General features: G+C 38.7%; 1 long non-coding RNA gene across 1 annotated transcript; it reads left to right on the top strand.

Annotated features, from left to right (window-relative positions):
- The first annotated feature begins 3884 nt into the window (after positions 1-3884).
- On the top strand, positions 3885-8677 carry LOC122136890. Its single transcript, XR_006154379.1, has 4 exons — positions 3885-4027; positions 7126-7164; positions 7484-7570; positions 8132-8677. It is a non-coding gene; the product is annotated as an uncharacterized LOC122136890 (long non-coding RNA).
- The last annotated feature ends 5618 nt before the right edge of the window (positions 8678-14295 follow it).

Raw genomic sequence — 14295 nt, 5'->3', positions numbered from 1 at the left:
TTTGCTCTGTCTGTTTGATTATATTTATCCTAGATGCGAATGATGACGCTGTAATGACCGGTTCCTGCACGCCTGCCGCGCCTCATAAACGCGTCAGCGGTGGAGCAGCTCAGAGCCCGCGAAGGGCAAAAGACAAAACAGTGAGTTCAGCGACAATCTTCTTGAATTAGCCTACTACAATTAGAGAAAGAAAAGAATGTAATTCAAACTGAAAATGCCAAGTTACAGAGAGAGGTGCTTCTTTTACAAAAGGAAGTGTTACAGATGCAAAAATAAAAACTTACTACAGAACTACAACAAGTACAAATAGTTTTTAGTGAGTTGTAGCAATGCAATAAATAGACTAAAAATGAAGGAAACATAACGAAAAACAATTTATTTATTTGTTAAATATATTCGACTAGTAAACAATAGGCTATTATTTCTGTAAAGATATCAACTAGGCCTATCCATTCATTTATCTGTTTGTTTGATTAAATATATAACTTAATAGTTCTGTAATATCATAAATGCATGTTACTGTCGTATTACTGTAATAAAAGAAAAGGTGAAACTTTTTTTTTTTTAAATATTTTATTTTAGAAAAAGGGCAGTATTGACTAAATACAAAAAATGGGTTTTTAATCCATAATTAATAATTAATGTAAGGTAAGGAATGTGTGCTGCATAGAAGTGACCACTTTTAAAGTAGCATACATGCATAAATATATAAACTACATACTATCCTGCATTTACTACATTACTGAACTATACCATACACTACTACATGCTATATAAATACAAATACACATACACACTGCTATTATGCAGTGAAATGCTTTGCAATCAAGGTCCTCCGGACAGCACTGTGCTCCTCTCCTTCATCCTCTGTGTGCTCAATTCGGTAATCCACTTCAAACTCTGATAGTACCTCATCTCCAAGTCTTTTCCCAAAGTTATACAGCACTGCCAGAGCAGCAAGCTTTGTTCGAAGCCCATTCTGCAGGCAGGGAAACCACTTTTTCCAAACGCCTCTTGCTGCAATGTGACAGGTGTTGTATCATTTCTCAGCTGGCGTTGAAGGGTTCAGGATGGGTGCCAGTGGCTTTCAAACAGAGTGCAGAGGTGGCTGTTATCAAAGATCCTGCTATCATGTGTAGATCCTGGCCATCGAGCTACCATGTTGGTGATTTGGGCCTTCTCATCACACACACAACTTGAACATTGATGGAACAGTAGCCCTTTCTGCTGCGAAACAGCTCTCCATTTTCTCCACCTGGGTTTTGAATGGAAATGTGAGGTTTCTTCTGTTGGTGCAAATCTTATATACTGATTTTTCAAGGCTGCAATTGCCTGTGATACTCTTCCAACAATTCTGCTCACTGTTGACTTGTGTACTCTGAAAAGGTCCCCATCCACCATTTGGAAACAACCAGTAGCGTAATAGCGCAAGGCTGTTAAAAGCTGGAGCATGGGAGGTATGGCTGCATTTCGGTCACTGCCATGTCTAATTGCAGGTAAAATTTTTTGATTTAATCTCATCACAGATTCCTTGCTGAACCAGTACCGCTTTGAAAATTCATCACCATCATAAAACTCAACAGGGTTGAGACGGTCGCTTATATTTCTGTGAGGAAGTCAATTTCTCCAATCCACCAAATAAGTGCTGCCATTTTGAGAATTGAGAACAGCAAGTTTAAAGTTAATCCTTAACTGAAATTAAATCTGAGTTTAAAGTGATTGAGCAACAAGATTGTAGTTAATCCAGGTTTACTGTGAAATTAAATCCAGGATCAAAACAATGGTTTAAATGTAAACCTGCTTTTTAAACAAGGTTTAAAGTTTGGTGCAATGGAATTATTAGACAAACCTCGATTTAATCTAGGTTAAAGCTTAATCCTTGTTGGTGCTACCCACCCTTAATCCATTTTGCTGCATTTATTTATATGGTTATGTGTCACAACAATACAGCATGCATAAATTATTGCTGGAAATTAAATATCAGATCCGTATTACTTTAATATATCAGAAATTCATGTGCATTTAAATTTGAATAGCCATAATGAAATTACATTTATTGCTTTTTTGGTGTATGTTTGTGTGTAGCATTATATAATGTAATGATGTTTGTGTTACTAATGAAGAATTTAAGTATTACCTACTTGATTAGTCTGACCACAGATAATAAATGAAAATAATGATAGGAAGTGTTGTGGATCCTCACAGCCTGGGGCCTATGAGGAATACTAGGAAGCAATTGCTTAATGAAGCTCGAGTTTTACTTGTTCACTTCTATAATCCTTTAGGAAAACATGTGCACTGTACAAGGGTTAGGAATTTTCATTAATTCATGTTTCTGATTGCAAAAATGTCCTATTTGGTCACCAAAGTTCACATACTGTAAAAGGTATAGATTATGATAGTTACATTTTAATTGATGTTTTTTCATTGAATATTTGTTGTATTCATCATTAGCACAGCACTTAGTTCTTAGTGCGTAGCTTTTTTCTTCTCAAACAACCATGTCAGAAGAAGTAGCCTACTCCTATTCCAGGATGATAATGTCAAGATTCATCAGGCTCAAACTGTGAAATCATTTTCATTAATGAAATGTTCACCACAGTTTCCCAAGCGTAACTCTACCGAAAGTCTTTTAGGATGTGCTGGATTAGACTTTACAGTTCGATTTTCCCATTGTCAATACAAGATCTTGGTGCAACTCTTGATAGAAATAAATGCTGTGATGTGCATAGTGTTGTCGAAACAATGCCACAACCAAAGCACAATGTTATCAAAGCTAAAGGCGGCAGTCCAATGAAATATTAGTGTGTGCAACCTTTTAGGACAGGCAGTGTAAAGTGGACTCCAGCACATCCCAAGACTTTCAATGGGGTTAAATTCATGACTCTGTTGCACCCTCTATCGCACAGAATAAGCGATGCAGATAAACATTTCCATGAGTCGCACTGGTACGGCTCACAGGGATTTCCCGCTTACATCTCTGTTAGAGAGGTGAGCTTCAAACTCGGCTCCGTCTGAACATCACCGAACACGAGCTCCCCGACCCCCATCTCACAGAGCTATCGCCTTCCAAAGAGCCAACTTTAACTGGCTACAACTCCAGACAGAGCTGAGTGCCTTTAGACAGGTCCGACGAGACCTACATTAAACATTTTTAAAAACATTAATTTATTGGCCCATTTTTAACGTTATATTTTATACGTGCGTATGTTAGCCTATGTAAGATTAATTCAAATCTAGGCCTAAGCAAGAAACGGTTTAATATACTAACTCCTGCGTGAGGAGACCCCACCCGGTTTGTGAGGTTTTAGCACAACTCAAGTTTGCTACTGCAGTCACGCTCTCTACTCCGGAAAGTGGAATCGCGTTCACGCCATCTATTCTGAAAAATAGTTGCGCGCCTACATGGCGTTGCGTGGTAGTGATGTCCATGAAGCTTCGAAAACTTCAAGTAGATCCTTCTCGAAAACTTTGCAAATCTATTTTTTATTTTTATAAAGAGTGGGTCGGAGCCCGTATCAAACTGAAACCACAGTCCATTAATCGATAATAATAGGCTAATTAAAAACAGATTATACAGGCACTTCTTATTTAATGGTATTTTATTGTTTAATTGTATTTAATGTATTAAACTTTTAGTTCAATATTTGCAATAGGTTTGTAAAAAGTTTATTTGTAAATACCATTAAATAAGTAGTGCCTGTATAATGTCTTTTTAATTAGCCTATTATTATCGATTAACTGACTGTGGTTTCAGTTTGATACGCGCTCCGACCCACTCTTTAAAAAAATGATTGGCAAAGGTTTCAAAGCTGGCCAACAATACCACGCAACGCCATGTAGACGCGCAACCACATTTTTTCAGTAGATGGCGTGGACGCGCTACCAATTTCTGACTGAGGTTTGCTAGACCAACTCTGACTGACTGACTATGACTTTGGGACCTTTTCTGCTGCCTTTTATGAAGAATACCTGAACAAGTTGATCGCAACATCAAAGACTAATAATATGGAAACCAACACCAGAGGTGAGATATTGTTTAAACTTAAGCTGCGTTCGTAAACCCGTCATCATGGTTATAAACACCGGCGCGTGTGCCACTCACCAGTCTCGCATCACTGTTTAACCTGTCCTGTTTCGTGCTTAAAGAATCAATTCACACTGCTCCGACAGACGCAGACACATTCTGTCCAGATTTGAGTAAAGTAATCTTGAAAACGCTGAATTGGAATGTTGAAAAGTGACGTCGGCGTCGGTCGCTGCTGGTGGGATGTAAATTGTCCTTAAAGACAGCTACGTTACTACTCGGGTTCATTTATTATTCCACTGTCACTAGCTCGGCGTTGATGTGGTTTGACTAAATGCAGAATAATTTTCAATAGAACTTTATTTACAATAGCGATCAACTTGAGCTAGCCTACGTGTAATCGGAAATACGGAATTTATATCCAGGTTTATTGGCCTAGTTTATAGTTTGGTCTGTCTTTAGAGACATTTATAACAAAATGTGTTCGCCTATGTAACGAAGGCAAACTAGTAAGTGATGTGCATAACCTCACATACAGTATCTCTGGTATATTAACTAGCACCAGCACCGACGGACGCCTTTTCTTTATCACGCCTGCCTCCAATTCCAGGTGTTGTGAATTCCGCTAGGCCAGGTCACGGCAGTGTTGCCAGATTGAAAGCATCTAAGTATCGTACCAGGAGCTCAAAATTATCGCACATAAGTCATATGTACAATATACAGCTATTTATTAGGGGTGTAACGATTCATCGATATGGATCAATACATCAATACGATGTCTGACTATACGATGCATCGATGCCACACGTAAAATATCGATATCTGTAGTATAAATAGGCACCTTATTTGGCACTGTCCACATTTTCTCATAATGTCCGTCTATGCATTATCGCCAACGCGTGCATTCTCGCTCAAACTCGCGTATCAGGACTCGATATAAGGACTGCCCTTGCCCGAAGGCACAAGGTGAAGGATAAAAGACGCTCGGGATGTTGGTGGAACAGTCGTGCGCTGTGTGAGAAGTTTTCACCGCACACATCTTGAAGCGCAAGCTAGCACACAGACATCTTCCGCTTTTTGTGAATGGATGAATAAATACAGACAAAATTAAATCTAAATGCGCGTTTTGACGAATATCCTAGTAAACACAGTCGTTATCTTGACCAACAACTTTTTGAAATGACCTGAAAATCATGACAATAGATGGACAGCCAGGGCCAACCTATCGTACTGGCATCAGAGAGGCTAAGAGACAGTACTCCAGGAGGATAGCCCATTGATTCAGCGACAGCAGAGACACTCGGAGCCTGTGGCAGGGGATGCAGACCATTACGGACTACAAGCCCCCACCGTGGACCTGTGACAGCACCATCTCACTGCTGAACGAGCTGAACGCCGCCTTCGCTCACTTTGAAGCACAAAACAGCACCACTGCACAGAAGACTCCATTTCCTCCCAGCGACCAGGTGATGATGCTGTCCCCGTACACCATGACGAGAGCCCTCAGCAGGATCAACGCACGCGAAGCTCCGGGTCCTGACAACATTCCTGGGCGTGTACTGAGAGACTGTGCAGCAGAACTCACTGATGTCTTCACAGACATTTTCATTGTTATTCCCACATGCTTCAAAGCTGCCACCATCATTCCAGTCCAGAAGAAGCCATCTCCATCCTGCTTCGATGACTACCATCCAGTTGCACTTACCTCTGTTCTCATAAAGTGCTTTGAACGGCTAGTCATGCACCACATGAAGTCTGCCCTCCCCCCTCCCTGGACCCCTTACAGTTTGCATATCGGTCCAACCGCTTGACCGATGATTCCATCGCCACTACCCTCCACTCAGCACTCACACATCTAGATAAAAAAGACTCATACGTCAGAATGCTGTTCATAGACTTCAGTTCAGCATTCAACACAATTATCCCTCAACAGCTCATTAACAAACTGGTCCAGCTGGGGCTCAACACTTTGCTGTGCAACTGGCTGTTAGACTTCTCATTAGCAACAGAGATGAGACAAACTACAGGAGCGAGGTGACAGGAGCCGCTTGGCTGGGTGGTGCAGTGACAACAATCTCTCTCTGAATGTGGAGAAGAAAAAGGAGATTGTTGTTGACTTCAGGAGAGTGCACACTCAGCATGCTCCTCTGACCATCAATGGTGCGTCCTGGGTGTGCACATCACAGAGGACCTCTCCTGGACTGAAACACCGCAGCACTGGCCAAGAAGGCACAGCAGCATCTCTACTTCCTCCACAAACTGAGAAGAGCTAGAGCCCCGGCCCCCATCATGTGCACCTTCTACAGAGGCACCATCAAGAGCATTCTGACGAGCTGCATCACTGTGTGGTATGGCGCCTGCAAAGCATCCTGCCGGAAGACTCTTCAACACATAGTGAGAGCAGCCGAGAAGATCGTTGGTGTCTCCCTCCCCTCCCTCCAGGACATTTATGGAACCCGTCTCACCCGTAAAGCGCTCTGCATCGCAGATGATCCCACACACCCTTCACACAGCTTCTTCAGTCTGCTGCCATCAGGGAGGTGACTGCGGAGTCTCCAGGCCAGCACCAGCAGACTGAAGGACAGCTTCATTCATCAGGCTGTCAAGAAGCTGAACTCCCTCCCGACCTTGCCCCCCTCCCCTCTTTTTCCCCATGCACCACTGAACTCTGAATCTCAGACCTATTTGAATAGTTGTACTTTTATATTTACTAGCTTTGATTATTGATTAAAAAAAAAAAAAAAAAAAAAGGTTTAAAATATTGTTTAGTTAATTTTTTCCTTCAGGCGACCCACTTATTAGTCAGTCAAGCAAAACACACGCAAGCATAGCAATGCCTCAGATTGACAGATAGCCCTTTGTAAAAATAAACAGGATTTTTTTTCTGCCTTTGAGCGATTAATTACTGTTTTGTACACATTGTCATGTTAATTATAATTCAAATGCGTTTTTTTTTATTGACCACAATATCATTGCTATTTGTCTACTTTTGAATAATTTTGAAAAAGGGCTGTGGCTTGAGCCCCCAAAGATAGTTGCCCAGCCCAGCTCTAGAGCTTCCACCAACATAGAATTCTCTTATATTTTTCTTATCACAGGTTGGAGACTCCTGTGGTGCCGTGGACCTGATGAGTCTGGTGTGTATCTGAAAGATTGCCACTTTATCATTAAGCAGCACTTTATAATAATTTTATGTCATTACCTAATATTATATAGCCTAATGCTGAATAGATCAGTAATTCATGAACATGCAAATAAGAATGTATGTAAAAAATATAAAAAATATTTATCTGAATATTACATTGTTTAATGTGTAGTATAGTTTAAAGTGTTACATTTTCACCGTGGGTGACATTGGGGGTGGGTGGCAGATTATAAACACTCACAAAAAAAAAAAAAAAAAAAACACCTGTGTGTGTGTGTGTGTGTGTGTGTGTGTGTGTAATGTTTTATCAGAAATAAAACATTCCCTGGAAGAAACATCACCACTAGTCCAAAGCTCCGTCCATCCGTGGTAAAGACCAAATTGTTTTCTTCACTGAGGTGAGATAAATTAACTGTGCCTGTTAAACAGTACATTTTAAAACCTAAACTCATGAAAATAGCATGTATTACTTGCTACTTTGTGTGTGTGTGTGTGTGTGTGTGTGTGTGTGTGTGTGTGTGTGTGTGTGTGTGTGTGTGTGTGTGTGTGTGTGTGTGTGTGTTTAAGCAAGATTAATCAAGTAGAATTTCATAATTAACCCACTGGCAAAAATGTTAAGTGTACCAGCGTTCAGCTTAGTGTGTCAGTCCTCAACATGTGAATAAATTATTTTAATTATTTCTGCATTTTCTTTTCCTATAGTAAAACGTAATCACCAGTGAGTTAAAATTGTTTGTAGTAGTGTTATTTTCATCTTTATTACTGAAAATATATATATTGCATTTTTTCAATGTTTTTTTCCAAGTAATTTTGTTGGTAAGATTAATGTTGTGCACTCTTTAGTCTGTGCAAATTGTGTAGAAATTTATGAATGATCTATAAATGAACTATTAATAATGTAGCCTAACTAAGAAATACATGCTTATTGCTCATGAGGTCTCCACATCTATCCTATATAGATGATCACCTTTGATGAATTGAGGACCAGCCAAACATCAGAATTCTTGGACCAACATTCAAAGTATTTAAAAGACTGGCAAGATTGATCTACTTCCCTCAAGCTGTCTCCAAAGCGGAAGTACAGTTACTGATTTTTGCTGTCCACACGATGTATAACTTCTAAAAATGGCTGGGTTAAAAATAACCCTATTGGCAACCCAGAGATGAGTAAATATTGGACAGAACACATGCTGGGTTAAAGTAACCCGGCATGCTGGTTTACACATTTTAACCCAGCAGGCTGGGTTGTTGAGAAAACCCAAGATAGTAATTTTTACCATTTATGTTTGCATTTTTGTGGTTCTGGGTTATTCTCATAATTTCGCCTATGCTTAACAAGACAATCATGGATTAATAAATAATGACAAATACAGGTTATTTAGACTGTTAAAAATGTATTTTTAATGCCATCTGACATTTACAAATGTGTTAAAATTTGTACCAATGACAAATGACATGCAATTTTCTTTTCTTTTTTTCCAGCAAATGGAAAAAACAACAAAAAAACAGCTGCAATAAATAAGAAAATTTGTTCTGAATGACATGTGTCTGTCTAACTGTTTAACTATTACATTTTGACGTTTAACTATTTAAATACACACTGAAATGACAGTGACAATTTAAATTTAAAAAGACAGAATGCAAAATCATTTAAAAGATGTCCTAAAATTTATATCAAGTAAAGACTCTTAAGTAGATGTGCACTGCTTAGGGTAGTTAAAGGTATAGTTCACCCAAAAATGAAAATTCTGTCATTTATTACTTAACCTCATGTCATAACAAACCTGTAAGACTTTCATTCATCTTCAGAACACAAGTTAAGATATTTTTCCGAGAGCTTTCAGACCAGGGTGAGTAATTTATGACAGAATTTTTGGGTGAATTATCGTCAAACACTTAGAAAGCTTTGAAGCAAAGATCTACAGCTGAGGGCAGAGTGCTCTGCTATAGAGCCTGTCTATGGAAGGATATTCCAGAGCATTTTCAAAAGGAACTGCAAATTATATTTTCAATTGTATTTTCCACATGTGACAAATTGTGACATAATCTAAACACAATTGCAAATCTTGCGTTACTGTTTGTGTTTTCACGATTGCACAGTGAATGCCAAATTTCAAATGGAAAAGCAAAGTCCATGTATTTTCCATGTATTATGAGTAATGAGTTTGTCATACTGAAAAAATAAGGCGTCAAAGCTTTACAGTATTAAATGGGAAAATAGTATGTAATAATGCAAAAGGACAACAGTAAAAACTCAATTTTCAGTTAAAGTCAGTTCATCATTGATTCAGTGATTTATCGTATTATCGATTAACTGACTGTGGTTTCAGTTTGATACGCGCTCCGACCCACTCTTTAAAAAAATGATTGGCAAAGGTTTCAAAGCTGGCCAACAATACCACGCAACGCCATGTAGACGCGCAACACATTTTTCAGTAGATGGCGTGGACGCGCTACCAATTTCTGACTGAGGTTTGCTAGACCAACTCTGACTGACTGACTGACTATGACTTTGGGACATTTTCTGCTGCCTTTTATGAAGAATACCTGAACAAGTTGATCGCAACATCAAAGACTAATAATATGGAAACCAACACCAGAGGTGAGATATTGTTTAAACTTAAGCTGCGTTCGTAAACCCGTCATCATGGTTATAAACACCGGCGCGTGTGCCACTCACCAGTCTCGCATCACTGTTTAACCTGTCCTGTTTCGTGCTTAAAGAATCAATTTAATAATGCATTAAATAATGCAATAATGCAAAAGGACAACAGTAAAAACTCAATTTTCAGTTAAAGTCAGTTCATCATTGATTCAGTGATTTATCGTCCAGCTCAGTTCAGTTTAAATAGTATCTGTCGACGATATCGCTGGATATTAAGTGTCCCCTAAGCAAGCCAGGAACCAAAACTCCATCGGTGACAGAATGGAGAAAAAACCTTGGGAGAAACCAGGCTCAGTTGGAGGGCCAGTTCTCCTCTGGCCAGACGAAACCAGCAGTTCAATTCCAAGCTGCAGCAAAGTCAGATTGTGCAGTGGACTCATCTGGTTCCCGTGGTCTTGTGCTGTTGGCCGTCTAGGATACAAGGTCTTTACTGGGGATCTGTCTCTGGGGCTCATCTAGTTGTCCTGGTCTCCACTGAAATCAGGGCTGTAGAGGTCCTCTATAGGTGCTGATCCACCATCTAATCTGGATACTGGATACATCGGGTGCATTTTCACTGTGTCGCACATGTAACCTGTCAAAACTCAAATGGAATCACAATTACTTTAGCATCTGAATTTCCAATGCCTCAGGGGTAGGACCATACTACGGGGCGTGTTTGTATTGGGAGGTGACATCACTCAGTGAATGCTGTGCTTGAAAATTTTCCTGCCATCATTGATTGCCTCTCTGCCATCAATACAGCAACTGCAATGGGGTTGAAAACAAAAATATGCAAATTCTCATTTGAATATTTGTTGATTCTTTTCAAGGATCTCCTATCTGTAGTGGCAGGCTTGCACAAATATCTCCAAAAAGAGACCATTGACCTTCCCCAAGCAGTGGCATACAAAGATGCTGTGTGTGACTCCTTAAAGCAGAAACGCAGTGATCCCACTGCTGCAGATATATATGCTAGAGCAAAGGCAGTGTGTGAAGATTGTGTTGAGGAGCAACTTTCTGGCCAGAGACAGAAAAAAAAAAGGATGGAGCATTTTGTTGTTGAAACAACTTATGGTGCACACAGAAAAACAAAAAAAAATTACTAAAAACACAAAACAAAATAATTATAACCAAAATTGAGAAGAATTATAACACAACTAAAGCACCGTTTTTACAACAGTAAAAGACAAAGTAGTACAGCACACATTTACTAGCACACCACTACAACATTGATTTAAAGACAGAGGAAGTCATGGTAGCAAGGCACTTTTTGACACGTAAAAAGCAAGCTGGTGCAGCTCCACAGGACATGGTTTCACTTTATAACCTGCTGGATTCTGAAATGTTTCCATCACTGAAATCTGTCATCCAGGTTGCCCTCACTGTACTTGTTAGCAGCTGTTCGTGCGAGAGGTCTTTCAGTGCTCTTCGTCCTCTCAGCAACTGGCTAAGGAGAACAATGGGTCAGAGCAGGCTCCATCAACTGGCAGTTATGGCCATCGAGAAAGATGTCGTTGAGCAATTGGACCATGATAAAATTATCAACACGTTTGCTACTCTTAAGGAGAGAAGACACAGGTTGATGCTCCCAATGAAAGACCAGTAACTGGGCTGCAAAAACTTTGTCCCTGCTTCTCACAAGCTGCTTCATTTTCGCTTGTTTTTCATTCCTTCTGATAGTTAACCATAGCCCCCACTTTATCCATTGTCTAGCCTCATACCTGTGTATTCCATATCTAAGATATCTATATTAAAAAGTTATGGCTTTTATGTTATTTTCTGGTTAAAAGTTTATTTTATTTTGTCAGAAAAATTCCTTATCTAAGGTTTCTATGTGAGCATAGAAATGCAAACAGTAAAATGTTTTTTTGTACTGGAAACGTGTATGTGTGTTTGTACAGTGAATAATGAATCAGGAAGTCTACATTCCCAACTCAAAATTTTCTTCTAAATTTTGCTATTTTTTTTTACAGTGTTATAAATGGCTCAGTCAGTACTCCTACTCCCATATATGAAATACAGGGAATACAATGGAATAGTGGATTGCAATAAGGTTAGTAGTAAACAACCCTACCCTAATAGTCAAATAATATTTTTTTAATCATACCCTTATTGGGGGCTGAGCCCCCCTAAAATGAAAATCCTAGAATCGGCCCTGAATGGTGGTAACAGTCATTAACACGGTACTAACAATTGTGTAACTTGGTTCAGTTAATTTTTGTGCATTGTCTTTGTCTTTTCAAATATAAATTTAATAGCACATTAATGCATGCTACTGCTAAAGCGGATTAATTTCATGTAGGATTTTTCTATAATTAACCTGCTGGATAAATTTTGAGTTTAGTGGTGTTCAGGCCATATGAAACAAATTCTGAAGAAATGGTCGCACAGTTTGAAAGTTCTGCATATATATTGTCTCTTTTCAAAGTGATTTTTTTTTAATGTTCGAGGACTCATGCTTCTCGTGTCTAACCAAATTTGGAAAAAAAAAAAGTCACTCGCATTTGTCCTTTAGAAAGTTATAATATGAGGTTATACTGTTAGCATGATCTTAGCTCTAAACTGCTGGATGATACAAGTTTGTTAAAATGGTAGGAGTGGGGTAAGTTGAGCTAAAGGTCCTGGGGTAAGTTGAGCTAGTGGCTCACCCTGTCAGGATACAGACCAAAAAGGGCACAGGTAAAGTAACTCACTGTATATTTATTCCACAAAATGAGTGCAGCAAAACACAGGTAAATTCAAAAGGCAATAATCATAACTAAACTGAGGAAGATATAACTGAAAGTCTTTGATTACTTTTCAGGAATGGAATAGGATAAAGATATGGGCAAAAATGAAAACCAACTAAGATAAGGTTACAACCAATGTTCCCTCTAATTGTTTTTCTTGCCGAGCAAAACTTTTCTCTATTGGGCGGACATTTCAGCCACCTGAGCAAAAAAATTCTTTATACCAGACCTCTACAGCACACACACACAAAAAAGTGTGTAACTTAACTTTTATGTGCTATTTGTATTTAATTTGACCCGTGACTAAATGATTTAAGGTTACATGAGATTTTTTTTTCCAGTATAATACACTTTTATTCAAATGTTTGGGATCAATAATGTTTATGAAAGAAGTTCTTATGCTCATCAAGGCTGTATCTATTTGATAAAAATACTGAATATTATTTCACGAAATAATATTATGAAATAGTATTGCAATTTAAATAAAAGTTTTATATTTGAATAAACTTTAAGATATTATTTATTCAAGCAAAGCAATTTTCAGCATCATTACTCCAGTCTTCGGTGTCACATGATCCTTCAGAAATCATTCTAATATGCTGATTTATTATCAGTGTTGGAAACAGTTGTGCTGCTTAATATTTTTTGGGACCTGTTTTCATGGTACTCTCCCAGTCACTGCTGGGGCAGGGGGAATCTGTGGAGCCTAACCCAGTGTCTTGAGCCACAGGTGGGGAAACTCTCTGAATGAATGGCCAGTCCATCACCAGGCTCTCACACACATTTTAAGAAGACATTTTAATTGAATTTCTCTTCCTTTTATATAGCATGAGGTGAAAATGTTTTACTTCAGCATAATGAGTGGCACAGTTTAACTCCATGTGGCTCAATTTACCCTCTCTCTAGGCTCAGTTTACCTCTCACTGGGGACAAGTTGAGACAAGAGACCACAAAGTGATTATTCTCAAGGATGCACCACATCCTGAAATGTATTTACATATTTAAGTTGGACCGATTACTGTAAGTAAAAACTGACTCAGCTCACTTCACGCTACGCTCAACCTGTGCATGAATATTTTAAGAACACAAATCACGATTCATCAATAAGTTCATGTTTATCATTTTTACAAATTTACTAAACAATTTGCACCATCTGAAACCACTCACCTTGCCTTGTTTACTCTCAGATGAGTCTCTCTGATACTCTCAGAGGTTCAGAACAACATCACGGGGAGTAAAGTGATGCAGTTATGGCTGAATCATCCCTTGGCCTTGAAGCAGAGGGTTGACAAAGACCTGTGCTTGCCTCAATGATTCACCAGTCCTGTTTAAAATTCACCATATTTTTAGATTTATATATTGTTAATGGCTAACCTTTGTCAGTTATCCTTAATTTGGCTTATGTTCTTTAGATTTTGTAAAGAAAACTAACATAAGCACCGATTAACTAGTTTTACATTATGGATGTAATCTCCTATGAAGTTGCCAAATATTTAATGAAATATGAGTATGTTTAACAGATGCATGCATGTATGAGTTGGCTGTATGGCATGTATTATGACTCATAGCGCTTCATGTTGCTGTTATCACAAGGCCTCAATGTGTTATATGTTTTGGACTAAAAAAAAGTTAGGATAAATGATCCAAATCCATTTTGCTGTATAATTATTTATATTGCACTCGAGGGCGTGCAGTCCATAAATGAGGATTATGTCTTAAGCATGCAAAATGGGATGTTTTTACACAC

This window comes from Cyprinus carpio, chromosome B3 (genome assembly GCF_018340385.1).
Source record: "Cyprinus carpio isolate SPL01 chromosome B3, ASM1834038v1, whole genome shotgun sequence".
Classification (NCBI taxonomy): domain Eukaryota; kingdom Metazoa; phylum Chordata; class Actinopteri; order Cypriniformes; family Cyprinidae; genus Cyprinus; species Cyprinus carpio.
This window is presented reverse-complemented; position numbering and strand designations above follow the sequence as displayed.